The sequence below is a fragment of the Mustela putorius genome, unplaced genomic scaffold (genome assembly GCF_011764305.1).
Source record: "Mustela putorius furo isolate JIRA1106 unplaced genomic scaffold, ASM1176430v1.1 tig00000281_pilon_pilon_pilon, whole genome shotgun sequence".
Classification (NCBI taxonomy): domain Eukaryota; kingdom Metazoa; phylum Chordata; class Mammalia; order Carnivora; family Mustelidae; genus Mustela; species Mustela putorius.
In genome coordinates this window covers 10,121,123-10,140,602 of record NW_025421343.1, presented here as the reverse complement: position 1 = coordinate 10,140,602, position 19,480 = coordinate 10,121,123, and positions in this window count along the sequence as shown.

The window sequence follows — 19,480 nt, the reverse complement described above, 5'->3', positions numbered from 1 at the left end:
TGCACTCAGAAGATAGTTTCTGTGACCTCTCATGTTTGTAAGTCTCATATCTTCTGACTCTCACTTTTCAGATTCAGAAACCTCAAAACTGTTTTTAAAAACTATCTCTTCAAGTTGAACCAATTATTTCTCTTCTTTTAATTGAAATAATTTGCTTGTGCTAACACAAGGCTAAAAGGACAGTTGGGGGTCCTACTAGCCTGAATAGTGAGGAAGAGCCAAGCCTCCACAGGAGTAATGGTGAGCTATGAGGCCTGAATAGTGCAGTTGTTTCTAGGTGGAGATAGCTTATATATGCATTTTTTTGTCTTCATGACATGATTTACACATATACATTTTGAATAGTCATTGATGTAGAGATATTTTTCTCCATTAAACTACTTCCCAAATTGGTTGGGAAGATTCCAGAATTAAGAGTAGCATTTTAGTAATTCATTAGTAATTAAAATCTTGAAATCTACAGGAGTTTTACTTGAAATTTTTTGTTCTGATGCCTTAATGGTTTACTGACCATTTCCAAGAGAATGCTTTCACTCCAAAAGAACAATATTGATTTTACTATATCTCCTTTTAAGACTTCATTTTTTTGGTTGTTTTATGCTGGATTTAAATTTTAACCTGGTTTATACAATATAATCTACTTTAATGGTTTAAAGGCATTACATTAAAATAATTTGCTTTCTTTGTTCTGAATATTTTTTCACTCATTTTAAATTTAAGAGTCACTTAACTAAATATATTATCCTCAGTTCCTAGTAAAATATCTGTACACTTCAGTAATTTATTCACTTTTTAAATATTAGAAAGTAATTTTTTAATTTTATACACCACCTCCTTAGCACATGCTATACTATAGTGTCTGTATAGATTAATCCATCAGTATGCTTTCATATTTTAAGATAGATTACTGAAGTAATGATGATTATTATTAATTTTGTAAGAGATGAACAAGAATTTTTTTAAATGAAAAACCCAGAATGTAGAATGATTTGTGTTCTTTATCATGTTAAAACATACCAGGATATATACTACCATACAAAGTTGTAAAGTAGTTAAGTTTCGTTGTTGACCCTCTCTGTATCTTTGCCAAATACACTATGATGATAAGTCATTGTCAGATCTCATTTTCTTGTTTCACATAAAATCAAATTCCTATTTTTATTAGCACTATTTTATTTAACAGTGTTATGCAAGGCAAATGAGTTAATAATATAGATAATATCCAAAGGACACACATTCACTTTAGAGACTTGGATCAGGCTACACAAATACAGGCAAATATAGTTAAAGGAGGCGAACGAGCAATGACAACCTTGGGCCACATTATAGACTGCACACACAAACAAGGGAAAAGTTTTGCCAAATTATTATTTCAAGGAAAGGATAAGAAGCAAAATCAGGAGAGTTCAGTACTATGGTCAAGGAGAAATTATGGTTACTAGAAAGTCATGTGGTCTGGAATTGGTCTTCGTTATTATTATTAGTTTCATGATCTTAAACAGGTACTTTCACTTCTCTAGGCCTTAGTTTTCTTATTAATAAAATATAGTATATAATTACACTATTTTATGTATACACACACTTTCATATATTTAATTATCTGATAAGGTTTAGTGACATAAATTTTTTTTCCTAGCTGATAGCTTTCAGGTAGTTTTATTGGTCATAAGATTTTTGACAGTATCAAGAGTACAGTCTGGACCCAGCATCAAACCTATTTTGGAAACACAAATCATTGCAGTAATTTTTATTGTTGTTTTTGCTTTTTTTTTTTTTAATTTGAGAGAGAGAAAGAGATAGCGAAAGCACAGGCAGGGAAGAGAGAGAGAAGCAGGCTCCCAGCTGAAGCAAGGAGACTGATGCGGGGCTTGGATCCATAAGATCCAAGGTCTTTGGATCATGGCCTTAAATGAAGGCAAATGCTTGACCAACTGAGCCACCCAGGCACCCGCTTGCAGTGATTTTTTAAAATCAACAGCTTTCTCAAGGTATCATTCACATACAGTAAGGTTTATCTTTTTAAAGTGCAAATCCAATGGTTTTTGATATATTTACAAAACTTTATGCTGATCATCATTATGTAATTCTGGAACATTTAAATCTCCCACAAAGAGACCTATAATCTTTACCAGTGACTCTTACAGGTAGCTAACATTCTCCCCAAACCCAGACTTTGGTGATCACTAGTCTGTTTTCTGTCTCTTTGGATGTGCCTATTCTTGACATTTCATATAAATGGAATCATACCAGCAGTGCCTGGGTGTCCCAGTGGGTTAAGGGTATGCCTTTGGCTCAGGTCATGATCCCAGGGTCCTGGGATTGAGCCCTGGCATTGGGCTCCCTGCTCAGCAGGGAGCCTGCTTCTCCTTCTGCCCCTTCCCCAGCTCACTGCTCATCTGGGCGTCTCCTCCCTCTCCTTCGGCCCTTCCCCCAGCTTGTGCTATCTCTCTGGCTTACTCTCTCTCTCAAATAGATAAAATCTTTAAAAATAAATAAATAGGGGTGCCTGGGTGGCTCAGTGGGTTAAAACCTCTGCCTTCGGCTCAGGTCATGTTTCAGGGTCCTGGGATCGAGCTCCACATGGGGCTCTCTGCTCAGCGGGGAACCTGCTTCATCCTCTCTCCCTGCCTGCCTCTCTGACTACTTGTAATCTCTGTCTATCAAATGAATAAATAAAATCTTTTAAAAAATAAAAAAAAATAAATAAATAAAAGGAATCATATCTTACATGGCTTTCTGTGACTGGTTTATTTCATATTTTCAAGGTGCATACAGGTTGTAGCATGTATCAGTACTTCATTCCTTTTGTTTCCACTATCTTTTTCCTTTTTTATTTTTTACTCTATTTTTGCTTTTTAATAAATTTTTATTTTTTAGAGCAGTTTTAGATTTATGGAAAACTTGTGAGGAGAGTTCTGTATCCTACTCCATTCTCCCCTATCATTATCATTAACATCTTAGATTAGGATATTTATTAACAACTAATGAAACAATATTGATACATTATTGTTAAATAATATCTCTGGTTCACTTAGATTTTCTTTGTTTTTATCCAATGTCCCTTTTCTGTTATAGCATCCCTTCTAGAATACCATGTGACATTTAGTTGTCATACCTTCTTAGGACATGTCTTCTTTGTTTGATTTTGATGACCTTGACAGATTGGAGGACAGTGTTTCTGGTGTTTTATAGATTGCCCATTATTAGAATTTGTTTGACGTTTTTCTTATGGTAAAACTGGTATTATGGGTTATTGGGAGGAGGACCACAGAAACAAAGTGTAACTTTACCAAATATATGTACTATCAGTGTGATTTATGACTGTTGATATTGGCCTTGATCACCATGGCTGAGACCTCTCCAGTGTATTTTCCCCCCTTCCATATTGTACTCTTTGTAAGGGAATTTCTATGTGTAGCCCATACCTAAAGTGTGGGATTATATTCCTCCTCCTTGAGGGTAGAGTATCTGTGTAGACCATTTGGAACTTTTCTATGTGGGAAATTTATCTCTCCTTCACTTATTAATCTATTCAGTAATTTATTTATAGAATGTCTATATTTATAGAATATAGAATAAATTAATTATAGAATATAGAAGAGAGTAATTTATTTATAGAATATAGGATATAGAATTACAGAATATTTATAGAATATAGAAATAAATTTATAGAATTTATAAAATATAGAATATTTATAGAATAATATAGAATATTATAAATAATATAGAAGTTATTTATAGAGTTATAGAATATAGAATATTTATAGAACATAGAAATTTTTTTTAAGATTTTTTTTATTTATTTGACAGAGAGAGATCACAAGTAGGCAGAGAGGCAGGCAGAGAGAGAGAGGAGGAAGCAGGCTCCCCGCTGAGCAGAGAGCCCGATGCGGGACTCGATCCCAGGACCCTGAGATCATGACCTGAGCCGAAGGCAGCGGCTTAACCCACTGAGCCACCCAGGCACCCTAGAATATAGAAAGTGTAGAATAAATAGAATTTATTTATAGAATTCTTTTATTTGTCAGATTTTTATATTGTTGAATGGGAGCTCTTTCACTTGGCTCCTGTGTACCTTTGACATGCCCTCATCAAAGTGGGGTTTTGGTTTTTTGAACACTTCCTTACATGCTGGCACTGTAAGATATTCCAGGCTCATCTTATATATTTCTGGCCCCAGTCCTGGAATTAGCCATTTCTCCAAGGAATATTTGTTTCTTCTGTTGGAGAATGGCATCAGAAACCAATATCTAGGGGTGCCTGGGTGGCTCAGTGGGTTAAGCCTCTGTCTTGGGCTCAGGTCATGATCTCAGGGTCCTGGGATCCAGCCCCGCATCGCATCAGGCTCTCTATTCAGCAGGAAGCCTGCTTCCCCCTCTCTCTCTGCCTGCCTCTCTGCCTGCTTATGACCTACCTCTGTGTCAAATAAATAAATAAAATCTTAAAAGAAAAGAAAAGAAAAAAAAAAAGAAACCAATATCTAGCTAGGTACCAGGAATGCTCATTGCTACAACGGTGTCATTTATTTCCCAGGTAACCAAAGATTTTATGTGTATGTAGACATATCTATAAATATTCCTATAGGTAACAGTCTATATATGGTAAACTAAACATAGGTCCATACTGATGTGGCCAACTTTAATTTATTTCCAAGGATGATTCTTATTTCCTCCCCATGCTTATCTTTAAATTTAAACTCCAGAAATGTGAAGTCTGGCTGCCACCTTCTTCCATCCATTTAATTGTTGTATTTCAGAATACTTGAATAGCAGCAGCAGCATTGTTAACCCATAACCCCCTGGGAAAACATTTTATCAGCTAAAGTACAGTTCTTTTGCATTTCATCTTTCAGAGTTCACTCATTCCAATATTATTTAGGTCAGCACCTTTCCCTCCCATTCCGTTCAGTGAGATTGTTTCATACATTTGTAATACAGTTAGGTGCTCTTATCACAGTCTGCATTTCTTCCTGGGATTTCCAAACTCCTAAATACATTTTTTTAATATGCATACACGAAAGTTCACTCATTGTGCTGTAAAATTTCCTGGGTTTTAACAAATGCATGGTATCATATATTCTTCCTTAGACTCTGGATAGAATTCACCAGTGAAGTCACTGGAGTTTAATAGTATCTTTTTTTTGTAAGGTTATTAATTACTGATTCAATATCTTTAATAGACAGTAGTTATGCTCAGATGATCTGTTTCTCCTTGTCTAAGTTTTAGGAATTTGTGTCATTCAAGAAATTGGTCCATTTCAACTCAATTATCAGATTTGTAAACATAGAGTTGTTCATACTATAACTTTATTACATTTTTGAGGACTATGGAATCAGTAGTGATGATCTCTCATTTCTAATAGTAGTAATTTTTATTTTCTCTTTTTTCCCCTCGTTTAGGCCAGATACAACCTTGTCAATTATATCCACCTTTTCAAAAAACCACTTTTTGTTTTGTTGATTTTCTGCATTGATTTCTGTGTTATTTTCAACTTTATTGACTTATGCTCTAATTTTTATTTATTCTTCTGCTAACTTTAAGTTGAAGATACTTTTTCTAGTTTTTTGGAGGCTTAGATTATTGATTTTAGGACTTTTTTTTTTTTTTTTTACTAATGCATGTAGTGCTATAAAACTCCTTCCAAGCATTAACAAATTTTATTTTCATTTATATCAAAGTATTTTAAAATTCCTCCTGAGACTTCTCCTTTGACCCATGTTTGATTTAGTAGTATGTGGTTTAATCTCCAAATATTTTGGATTTACCTCCTGTCTTTCTTTTTATTGATTTCTAGTGTAATACCACTATGGTCTCTTATATATTTTATATGATTTCTATTCTTTTGAATTAATTTAGGTGTGTTTTATGACCCAGAATGTGGTCTGTCTAGCTGAATGTTCTGTATGAACTTGAGAATAATGTGTATTGTAATGTCATTGGATTAGATATCCTATAAATGTCAAATAAATCAAGTTGATTAATGATACTGTACAAGGCAACTATATCCTTAATGATTTTCTGCTTGCTTCATCTGCCAATAATAAAGAGAACTGTTAAAATCTCCAACTATAGGAATAGATTTATCTATTTCTCTTTGAATTTGTATGAGATTTTGCCTCACATATTTGGATGCTCTTATTTTAGGAGCATATATGTTAAGGATTATTACGTATTTTTATAGAATTGACTCTTTATCATTATGTAATACCTCTGTTTATCCCTGAGTATTTTCCTTATTTTAAAACCTCCTTTGTCTATAATTAATAGGCAGTTCAGTTTCCTCTTGATGAATGATATCATGGTACATATTTCCCCATCTGTTTATTGTTAACATAACTATGTCTTTATGTATGTATGTATACATGTATGTATCTATTTTTAAAGATTTCATTCATGCAGTCTAGACAAAGAGCTCATGGCTGGGGGGAGGAGCAGAGGAAGAGGGACAAGCAGACTTTGTGCTGAGTGTAGAGTCCAGTTGGGGGCTCTATCCCACAACCCCGAGATCATGACCTGAGCTGAAATCCAGAGGTGGCTGCTTAACTGACTGAGTTACCCAGGTGCCCCTTTATGTCTTTATTTCAAAATGCGTTTCTTATAGATAACATATACTTGGATCTTTTTTAAAATCAGCTCTGATAGTCTATGCATTTTAATTGGTATGTTTAGACCATTCACATTTAAGTGATTTTGATAAGAGTTGGTTTAATATTTACCATTTTTCTAATTGTTTTCTATTCATTGTACTAGTAATATCTTTTGCCCCCTTATTATTCCTTCTCCAGTTTTAATTGTGTATTTTATGTGATTCAATTTTCTCCTCTTTGTTAGCATATTGATTATACTTCTAAAAAAATTTTAGTGGTTACCCTAGATTTTGTAGTATACATTTTACAACCATATAATAAGCATTTATAACATCTATAAATTAAATGTATATTTACATTAATGTGTACCTATGTAATCATATATAATTATAAAATGTATATTTTTACAATACACATTTACATAATATGTGGTATATATATTAAATATTATATAATGAATATTATATAATATACTTTACAATTTGTGCAAATTAAATGTTTATTTGTAATATATATTACAACTATGCTAAGTCCACTCTGAAGTAATAGTATATATCACTTCCTGGGTGTAAACACACTAAATGTGTTTCTAATTCATCTTTCCTTTCTCTTATAACGTTGGGGTCTTTCTTTTTCCTTATTGATAAGTTGTAATCATTCAATCAATATATCTATGCCTTGATTTTTCATGATTTGGGGCCTTGTTACTGGGATATTGACATTACTGATCCATTCCCCTGTTATATCTATCTTCAAAAACTTGTTGATGAACTGATCTGTGTGACTTCACATGTTTTTTCCAGTTCTGTCTTTGTGGATCTTCCCTCCCAATATTCTAGTTTCTCGACTCCTCAATTTCTTTGCAACTCCAGCAAGCACAGCCTCTTCATTTCTCCATTTATGAGCCTCCAGTATCAGTCCTCTCTTTTTCCTGTGTTCCACCTTATGACAACAGTGCCACTGCCACCTGTGAGGGCCCAGGGAATAATCAAGACAGGATGCTTGATAGCATACCTAATGGCACTAAATGCACTCAGAGATTAAAAGATACTGTTGATGTGATGTTTAATCATAAGGTAAACAAGTGCTTCGGTTCTTTATTTCCCTTTGCACCTAATGGGAAATGCATGAATCCTTACAAGCGTGGATCAAATAGAATAATATCCATAAATGCAAATACTCTAGACTAGTTTATCCTAATCTGCTCCTTTATCACTGCTCAATAACTCAATGCTGTGTTATCCCTCTTCAAATCAAGAAGATATTTGTGAACCCATGCATATTTGTTCTCTAGCTTACCACAATCTGTGGCTACACAACCAAGAATAATACAAACATACATTGTTGAACTTACTGGTTTTTGACTCACTCAATTTCATTCCTAAAACACAGCTTTCATATATTTTAAAATATGCTGGAGTGTTAGGAGATAAGCCGTAGAAAAAGGTTTGCATAGTATTATTTGCCTCAATAGAGTTTCTTTTTTTCCTGGTCTCCCTTTCATCTGTAGTTAGGAATCTGTTTACGTCTGTGACCCTCTAGACATTCAATTTCATACTTATGCGACCTTCTACTATAATGACACTTGTTAGCTTTTTCCCTCTTTATACTCATTGATAGGAATGAGGATTGAGAATGTCATGGCCTAGCTACAGTTTTTGCTTTCTGGTTGCTTTGAATACCACCACAGTTTTGGCATGTGAAAAGGTTACCTGTAGAATTATTACTAAAAGAGAAGAGGAAATTGATTTATTAGTTAGATAAGATGTTGACACACTGAATAAGGTGGAGAATATTATGAGAATGATACATTTATCATTGAATTGAGATTGGACGTACACACAATACACACAAAAAACTTGGTTAACTGTATTCATAAATCTGCTCACTTTGCTGATTCTAACCAAAAGGACCTTCTTACTAATAGGGTTTAGTAAAAACTGAAAAGTTTCAGTGATGGTATCAATTAAGTAATTGTGAATTTTCTAAATGTTGGGAAATCATAGAAGCCCACTGAAAAGATAAGTGTTGTGTGTTTATATTCAAGGCCTGGTTAGAGTAATTTGTTAAATAAGACAAATTTGCATTAAGTTCTTTCTTTGGTACCTTTCTAAAGTATCTTTTTTTGGCACTGTTTCTATCTTATCTTCTTATGCCCAGAATATGTTGTACACATATGTGTATTATGTAGAAATTCACAATCTGAGGGTCCTTTCATGGAAACCATTTGGGTGAAGATCAAAGGAGAAAGAAACAAAACTGACTTTGGTAGATTTACAAAAGAAATACCAGATAGAAAATCAGAGTAATGATTAATGAGCATAGATTTAAAATAATAATAGTTATTTACACAAGAAAAAGTACATGTTTTTGTTTGTTCTTTTGTACACAATTTATAAGGAGACTCCAGCTATCTGGGTATCTGGTAAAGTCTCATAATGCAAACTTCTATTCATTGACATATGATTAATATTCCATCTTAATGAAACACAGGATAATTATGAATAGAGGAACTAAGGTTACCAAGAAATAATTTTAATGGCAAAATGTAAAAAAGTAGGACTAGATAAAAATGACTTTAAGGCCTTTTACACAGGCTAGCTTCCAATGTTACCAGGAGAGAGAGTATTTTAGATTTCTTTACATGAGGTTATTTCCAAAGTGCAGCTTTCCCCAGCTGCTTTCTCTTTTAATGAAAGAAAGGCCATGATGGAATTTATCCTGAATAGGGCAGTTACAATTAGGTTAGATGCCTTCTTCCTGCTTAATTCTTTTAATTTGTCTGCATAGGTCTTGGGTCTCATGTTTGAATACTGGAACTGTATATTTTGATGTTATTATTATTTTAATCAATGTTGGTTTTTCATTTCCACTGTTATTATGGAATGAATTGGGCGGCTTTTCATCTTTTGCTATGAAATGAAATACTAAAAATTGCTTTCCACCTCTCTTTCTAGAAGTTAAATGGAGTTCACCTGTGATTTCATGTGATTCTGGTATCTTTTAATTGGTGTATTTTAACTTCCTTTTCAATATATTCTACAGCAAGAGAATATTAAGTAAATTAATGAAAGGGATATGAGAACAGAGGAAATGAATCTTATTTTCTTTTTTTTTTTTATAAACATATAATGTATTTTTATCCCCAGGGGTACAGGTCTGTGAATCGCCAGGTTTACACACTTCACAGCACTCACCATAGCACATACCCTCCCCAATGTCCATAACCCCACCCCCCGGAAATGAATCATCTGATGAAAGTATAAGCTTTCAATTTTTAGCATCCATCAATACCAACTGAAGAGATTTTAAAAAGTCAGGCTCGGGGGTGCCTGGGTGGCTCAGTGGGTTAAAGCCTCTGCCTTCGGCTCAGGTCATGATCTCAGGGTCCTGGGATCGAGCTCCGCATCAGGCTCTCTGCTCAGCAGGGAGCCTGCTTCCCCTCTGTCTCTGCCTGCTGCTCTGCCTACTTGTGATCTCCTTCTCTTCAAATAAATAAATAAAATATTAAAAAAAAAAAAAGTCGGGCTCCATTATCTGATACCGTGATTTAATTGATCTGTGGTAGTAGGGCCTAAGCATTGGTAATTTTTGTTCCAAATTCTATGCAGTGATCATAATGAGTAATCAGGGTTGAGAATGTTAACTAAATAAATAAATATGCATATATGCATTTTGTTTATTTGTCAGAGTGAGAGAGAGAGAAAGAGAGCGCGCACAAACATGGGGAACAGCAGGTAGAGGGAGAAGCAGGCTCCCTCCTGATCAAGGAGCCTGATATGGGACTCAGTCCCAGGACCTTGAGATCATGACCTGAGCTGAAGGCAGTTAACCAACTGAGCCACCCAGGTGTCCCAAGTTTTTATTTTTAAAGGAATTCAAACATTTCCTGTAGAATTTTTTTAAATTTATTGAAGTCATGTTGTACTTAGTATTGTTTTACAATTTTTGATGTCTTCTTTACTGATAATTATGTCTCATATTTCATTTCTTTTAAAGAGTTTTTATTGAGGTATAATTGACATATGACATTATATTGATTTTAAGTGTACAACATAATGATTCAATAATTGTATACATTGTGAAGTTATCACCACAATAAATCTAGTTACTATCCATAAACAAAGTTAACTTTCAGGATTTACTCTCTTGACAACTTTGAAGTATGCACTACAGTATTATTAACTGTAGTCACCATGCTGTACATAACATCCCCATGAGTTATTTATTTTGTAACAGGAAGTATGTACCTCTTGACCCCTGTATGCATTTCAGCCATCTCCTAACTCACCCCTGCACTCTGGCAACCACCTTTCTGTCTTGTATGTAGGATTTGTGTTGTTTCTTTTCTTTCTTTCTTTTCTTTTTTTTTTTCTTACATTCCTCGTAAAAGGGAGAGCATAAAGTATTTGTCTGACTTAGTTCACTTAGATTCATCCATCTTCTTGCAGGCAGCAAGTTTGCGTTCTTTTTATGGCTGAATAGTATTCCTCTGTGTGTGTGTGTGTGTGTGTACGTGTACGTACACATCACATTTTCTTTATTCACCCATCGAAGGACAATTAGGTTGTTTCCATATCTTGGTTATTGTTAAGTTGTAGTAAACATAAGAATTCATGTATTTTTTAATTTACTTTTTGAGTATATTTTCTTCAGTTAAATATATAGAAGTGGAATTACTGGATTATGTGGTAGTTTTATTTTTAATTTTTTGAAGAAGCTACACCCTGCTGTTGTACATAGTGGCTGCATCAGTTTACATTCCCACCAGTGGTACACTCTATTTTGTTTTTCTCTACAACCTTATCAATATTTCTTTTCTTTTTGATAATAGTCATTCTAACAGGTGTGAGGAGTTCGCCCATTCTGGTTTTGATTTGCATTTCCCTGATGAATAGTGATACTGAGTATTTTTTCATGTGCCTTTTGGCCATCTGTATTTCTTTGGAAAAATGTCAGCTCAGCTCCTTTGCCCTTTTTTTAATTGCATTTTTTTTTTTTTTTTTGCTATTGAGTTATATGAGTTCTTTATATATTTTGGATAATAACCCTTTATGTGATTTGCAAACATTCCCATTCAGTAGGTATTAATGGTTTCCTTTCTTGTGAAAAGCTTTTTAGTTTGTTGATGTCCCACTTGTGTATTTTTACTTTTATTATCTTTTCTTTTGGAGTCATATCCAAGAAAATTTATCATCAAGACAGATGTCAGGTAGCTTAATGCTTGTGTTTGATTCTATGAGTTTTATGGTTTTAGATCTTACATTCAAGCCTTCAATCCATTTTGAGTTAATTTTTGTTTGTGGTATAAAATTATAGTTTAGTGTCTTTCTTTTGCATCTTACTGTCCAGTTTACCCAGCACTATTTATTGAAGAGACCGTCCTTCCACCATTGTTATCTGTTGCCTCTTTTGTTATAAATTAATTGTCCTTATGTGTGGGTTTATTTCTGGGCTCTTTATTCTGTTTCATCGATTTATGTACCTGTTTTTTTGTGGATACCATATTATTTTAATAACTATATCTGCATAATGTAGTTTGAAATCAGGGAACATGATGTCTCCAGATTTGTTATTCTTTCTCAAGATTGCTTTGGCTACTTGGAGTCTTCTGTAGTTTCACATAAATTTTAGGATTGCTTGTCCTATTACTGTGAAAAATGCTGTGGGACTTTTGATGGGGATTGCCTTGAATTTATATATTGCTTAGGGTAATATGGACATTTTAACAATAATAATTCTTCCAATGAATGAACATGGAATATCTTCCCATTTATTTATGTCTTCTTCAGTTTCTTTCATCATTGTCTTATAGTTTTCAAAGTACAGGTCTTTTACCTCCTTGATTAAATGTATTCCTAGGTATTATTTCCGATGCAGCTATAAATGGGATTATTTTCTTAATCTTTCTTTCTAACAGTTTCTTATTAGTATATAGAAACACAATTGATTTTTGTATATTGATCTTGTATCTTATGACTTCATTGAATTTGTTCTAACAGTTTTTGGAGGAGTTTTTAGGGCTTTCTGTATATTAAATCATATTATCTGAAACTACTGAAGTTTCATTTTCTTTTTCAATTTTGAGGCCTTTTATTTCTTTTTCTTGCATAATTGCTCTGGCTAGGTCTTCCTATAATATGATGAATAAAAGTGGTGAGAGTGGGCATCCTTGTCTTGCTGGATCTTACAGGGAAAGTTTTCAGCTTTTCACCCGTGAGTATGATGTTAACTGTGGGCTTGTTATATATTTTCTGTTGAGGTATGTTTCCTTTGTACCCATACTTTTTGAGAGTTATTATCATGAATGCTTACTGAATTTTGTTAAATGTTGTTTCTGCATCTATCAAGATAATGCAGATGATTTTTATCCTTCATTTTGTTGATATCCTTCATCAAACTGATTAATATATTAATATTAAGGATGTTGAACCATCCTTGTATCCATGGAATAAATTCTATTTGGTCATGGTTAATGATCCTTTCAAGGTATTATTGAATTCAGTTTGTTAGTATTTGTTGAGGATTTTTGCATCTATGTTGATCAGGGATATCAGCTTGTAAATTTTTTTTGTGTCTTGTCTTTGTCTGGTTTTGGTATCAGGGTAATGTTGGCCTCATTTAGAAGTTTAGAAGTGTTTCTTTCTCTTCAGTTTTGTTTTTTGTTTGTTTGTTTGTTTGTTTTCAGAGTTTAAGAAAGACAGGATTTAAATCTTCTTTGAATATTTGTTAGAATTCACCAGTGAAGTTTTCTTGTCCTGGATTCGTTTGTTAGGAAGTTTTTGACTACTGATTCAGTCTCCTTACTAGTAATTAGTCTACTCAACTTTTTATTTTTAAAGATTCTATTTATTTATTTGACACAGAGGCAGAGAGAGACACAGTGAGAGAGGGAACACAAGCAGGCAGAGTGGGAGAGGGAGAAGCAGTCTTCCTGCCAAGCAGGGAGCCTGATGCAGGACTCAGTCCCAGGACCCTGGGATCATGACCTGAGCTGAAGACAGACACTTAATGATTGAGACACCCAGGCACCCCCTAGTCTATTCAACTTTTATAATTTGTCAGCATTTATTTTTGGAAGATTTTTTGTCTGTTGCTAGGAATTTATGCATTTCTTCTAGATTGTCCAGTTTGTTGACCTGTAATTGTTCATCATCATTTCTTATGATACTTTGTATTTCTGTAATATCAGTTGTAACTTCTCTTTCATTTCTAATTTTTTACTTAAATTCAATTAGCCAACATATGATACATCTTTAGTTTCAGATGTAGAGTTCATTTATTCATCAGTTTCATGTAACACCCAGTTCTCATAACATCACATGATTTTATTTATATCAACCCTTTCTCTTTTTCTTTTTCTTGATGAATCTAGCTAAAACTTTGTCAGTTTTGTTTATCTTTTCAAAGAATGAGGTCTTAGTTTTATTAATCTTTCCTGTTGTCTTTTTAGTCTCTATTTCATTTCCAATAGTTATTATTTCCTTCCTTCTACTAACTTTGGGCTTTGTATTCTTTTCTGTAGTTCCATTAGGTATAAAGTTAGTTCATTTATTCGAGAGTTTTCTTGTTTCTTAAGGTCTGCCTGTGTTGCTATAAACTTCTCTCTTAGAATCACTAAGATTTAATTTCTTCATTGATTTCTTTAACCTAGTATTCAGTAACATGTTGTTTTATCTTCACATTTTTTCAGATTTTACCTTATAATTAATTTCTTGTTTCATACCATTTTGGTCAAAAAAGATGCTTGATAAGATTTCAGTATTTTTAAATTTATTAAAACTGGTTCTGTGACCTAACATGTGATTTGTCCTGGAGAATGTTTTATGTGCCCTTGGGAAGAGTATGTATTCTGCTAATTTTGGATGGGATGTTCTGTAGATATGTAGTAAGTCCATATTGTCTTGTGTTTTCTTTAAGGTTAATGGTTCCTTATTGATTTTCTCTTTGGATGATCTATTCATTGATAAAAATGGGGTATTAAAGTCCCTACTGTCATTGTATTGCTGTCAGTTTCTCCTTTGGGTCTGTTAATATTTGCTTTATATATTTTGGTACTCCTATGTTAAGTGCACATATATTTACAAATGTTATATCTTCTTTTTGTACTGATTCCTTTATCATTATATAATGTCCTTCCTTGCTTTTATTACAGCCTTTATTTTAAAGTCTATTTTGTCTGATATGCATATAATAACTACCTCAACTTTTAAAAAAATTTCCATTTGCGTAGAATACGTTTTTCCATAACACCAGTTTCAGGCTGTGTCCTTACATTTGAAATGTCTTGTAGGTAGCATATAAATGAGTCATGTTTTTTGTTTGTTTGTTTGTTTTTTAATCCATTAAGTTACTCTCTATCTTTTGATTGGAGAATCTAGTCCATTCACGTTTAAAGTGATTATTGATAGATCTGTACTTATTTGGCATTTTATTCATTATTTTGTGGCTATTTTTGTAATTTCTCTTTCCCTTTCTTCTCTTGCTTTGTTTTTCTGTTTTTGATAACTTTTTATGTTATTATGTTTATATTCCTTTTTCATTATCTTGTGTGTATCTGGTATAAGTTTTGCTTTGTGATTACCATGAGGTTCACATATAACACCCTATATTTATAACAGTCTATTTAAAGTTGATAGCAACTTATATTTGAATGCATTTTAAAACTACATTTTTATCTCCCTCCATCACATTTTGTTATTGTTGTCTTATTTCACATCTTTTTATTTTGTGTATTTGTTAACCAAATAGTGTATTTACAGTTAATCTTACTACTTGTGTCTTTAACCTTTATAGTAACTTTATAAGTGATCCACTATCTTTGCTATATATTTAACTTTATCATAGAGACTTTTACTTTCATATATTATTACAAATTAGTGCATTTTATTTTTAGCTTAAAAAGGCTCTGAGACATTTCTTGTAAAGCTAGTTTAGTGCTAATGGACTCCTTTAGCTTTTGATTGTCTACAAACCTCTTTTATCTCTCCTTCAATCTAAATAATAACCTTGCTGGTTAGAGTGTTCTTGGTTGGGAGTTGGTTGTTGTTGTTGTTGTTTCCTTTTAGCATTTTAAAAAAAGATTTTATTTATTTACTTATTTGAGAGAGAGCAGAAACAGAGTAGTGGCAGAGGGAGAGGGAGATGCAGGTTCCCTCAGGTTCTGGTTCCCTCCAGAAGCCTGCTTCAGGGTTTGATCCTAGCACCCTGGTGAGCCAAAGGCAGCTGTTTAACCAACTGAGCCACCCAGGGGCCCCATACTTTTAGCATTTTGAATGTATCCTTCTACTCCCTCCTGGCCTGCAAAGTTTTTTGCTGAAAAAATGTACTGAGAGTATTATGAAAGTTTCCTTCATATGTAACAAATTGTTTTTCTTTTGCTGCTTTTAAGCTTCTTGCTTTAACTTTTCACATTTTAATTATGATTTGTGGTTTGGATCTATTTGGGTTCATCTTACTCAGAACTTTTTGGGTTTCCTGGATCTGTTTGTCTATTTCCTTCTTCAAGTTAAGGAAGTTTTCAGCTATTATTTCTTCAAGTAAGTTTTGTGCCCTATTCTCTGTCTTTTCTCTTTTGGAATCCATATGATGTAAACGTTATTTTACTTAAGGTTTTCCAATGGGTCCTTTGTTATCTTCACTTTTTTTTTTCTTTTTACTGTGTTTGGGTGAGTTCCACTGCCCTGTCTTTTACATCATTGATCTGTTGCTCTGTTTCACCAGTCTACTGTCGAATCCCTCTTGTGTATTTTTTAGTTCAGTTACTTTATTCTTTAGTTCTCTGATTTCTGTTTGGTACTTTCTTATATTTCCCCTTTCTGTTTAAGTTCTCACTGTGTTCATCCAGTCTTCTCCCTGCTTTGGTGAGAATCCTTATGACCAGTCCTTTGAATTATTTATCAGGTAGATTACTTATCTCCATTTTATTAAGATCTTTTTCTGAAGTTTTATCTTGTTCCTTTGTTTGGAACATATTCCTCTGTTTCCTCATTTTGACTAACTCTGTGTTTGTTTTTCTGTGTATTAGGCTAAAGAGCTACCTCTGTCAGTCTTGATGGAGTGGTTTTGTGTAGGTGATGAACCTTATTTTTAACTTTGCCCTAGTTCTTAGTTGTCTCTCAATCTTTATGGTTATCCAAGCAGCTCAATTTGTTGTTGATAGGTCCCTGTTGCAGATATGACAAGTTCTGTCAGTGGTCTAAGGTGAGGGATTTCATTTAGCACCTAGTTTCAAGCCAATTGGAAGCCAAGTCCTCAGGCAGCAGCTTTTAAACTATGCAAGTCTGTATAGTCCTGTGGAGCTGCAGTCACAAACCCCTCTTTCCTCCAGATCAGATCTGCTGGTATCCCATGGGTAGGAGTTTCAAGGGGTTCTGGGGGGTACTGTTGAGCTATGTTGAGGCCGGGGGAGAGAACAAGGATAGTGTTCTCTGCTTTTGTTCCTTGGGAACTGCTCCATAGTCTCCAGATATGTGGAAAATCTGAAGCCTGTCCCTCTGGTGAAGCTGCAGGACAAGTAACTAGGACTTTTTCACAGGAAGACTAGAGGTGTGTTTCAATCGATTGTCTGTACAGTGTCCTCTAGGTAGTAACCTACTAGGAACTTTCTCCTGTGGAGCCCAGTAACTCAAGCCCCCATGGCTTCCTGGGCCAGGTGATCAAGGGGCATCACTTCTGTGAACTGCACATAACTGTCAGCATTAGCAATGTAGCTGCAGACCAAAGGTGGCAAGTCATACCTGCTGTCTTTAGCAAGGCAGCAAGAATGTGCCTTGATTGTGTGTGTCTGCTGAATTTAGTGATGATGCTGTGGAGTGCAGGAAGCACTGCCAGCTTTATCAAGGGAACAGAAGAATAGCTTGCCCATGCGTGCCCTCAGCCTTCAGTGAGGCAGCGGATAAGTACTTACTTTGTAATGCATCCATCAGGTGCATCTAGGCAGCAAGGGAATGCTGTGACTTTTTGTACTCTTTTGCCGTTATAAGGCAGTGCAGGTGTGGTGCAATGCCACAGGCCACCAGCTTCAGCAAAGCAGCAGGAAAATGCCATGACTACTTGCCTCTGCCAGCCTTAGCAAGAGAGTAGAAGAGTACCATGTACATATGTTCCAATATACCCTGACAAGATAGAGAGAAAGTACAAAAATGATGCTTCTTGATGCCTCCATCTCCAGACAATTGTTTCAACTATTCCCTGTCCCCTCAGGAGATGCTTTAAGATTAATCTTTTTCACATATAGTTTAGTGCTTTCCAAACTGCTGCTTTTGCACTGGGTCCTGGGATGGGTGAGACTATTCACAAGTCCTTTGAAAGGACTCAGTTCCCTATAGCCCTTTGGTATCTTGGCCAGTCCTGTTGGTTTTCTAAAGCATTGGAAACTCATTTCTCTGGTGTGGGTCCCAAAGTTTGGGGTGCCTTATATGGGGCACAAACCCCTCTCTTCTCTGGGAGGATATACAGACTTGTAAGATCCTTCCTTATTTTGATGACCATCCCAGGATTTTAATTTTTCCCCTAGACAGTATCTCCAGCTCTCTTGTCCATCCTGTCCTTTCACTCTTTGTTGTAGAGGAACAATTCAGCTAGTTTTCAGTTCTTTTTCACAAGGAATTGTTCCATATATAGTTATATGTTTGATGTGTCTGTGGTAGGTGGTGAGTTCAGGATCTTCCTACACTGTCATCTTGGAATGCCCTGCCTTCAGCCTACTCTCTTCTACTCTTTTTCTTTAGTCACACTCATAAAGGATTGATTACTGTCACCATTACCACTATCATTATAACAATTTTATTCTTATCATCATCTCTCTCCTCCAGAAGTTTTAGTTTTCTGGGAGCATGTGATCTAAGTGTTCACTTTTTTTTTTTCTGGCTTAAAGTCCCTTTGGGTATGTTCTTATTGTCCATTATGCATTTATGGATGACAGAGTTCTAATGGCTGCAGTTCCTATACCGGAGGCAATCCTGAGAGTGAGGTAGGAGCTTTGGTCTATGCTGTTGTCACAAACTACCTCATCACTTGCAAGTGGTCAGTCAATTGCTATTGTTAAAGAAAGAACTCTCTTAAGATGCTGAACAATGAAGGGGCTGAAAGATTTTGAACTTCTTTCCATCACCTAAAAGCAAAATTGATGTATTCTTGGAAGACTACAACCTGAAAAAAATACCATGATGAACAGTTAGGGAGAAACCCATATAAAAATAATTTTACACTTTATGTACATATATAATATTGTTTTATTTATAAGACTTCAGCACAGAAATACCTTCTATTAGTTTTGTCTTTTCTACTACTGAATGGCTATTTCTTACTGATAATGTCAGTTATTCCATTGGTTATTCCATATTGAAGAAAAGTGTTGTATGCTCCTCCCTTTTACTTCAAAATCATTACCTGAATATATTTCTGTGTTGATATTTCCTTGAAATTTTTCTTTGGATTAATCATTAGTACTCCTGACTGATACCCATTGTAGAGGGCTTGCAGAATTAAGTACCATAACAAATTGGTGAAACTTTTCCATACAAACATATCATGTTCTGTGCAAAAGAAGCATCTTGGAAGGATATGATCCACTGATGACGAACAATGTATTATTCTTTTTATTAATCATTAATGCAGTTTTGCCTACAAGATACTTCGGGTTATGTTCCACATAATGACTAAAATTCCTGACATTTATTAGCTCTGTAACTTGGGCAAGTTACTTAACTGCTTTGGGCTTAATTTCCCTGATCTGTAAACTAGGGATAATAGTTGTACCTATCTCATAAGATATTTATGAGAGTTAAATGAATTAAATACATCTGAATATTTTGTAGAGCACCTCACAATCAGTAATTGCTGTTACCTAGGTGTTGGTATTAGAGATTAGTAATAAATAGCTTATGAAT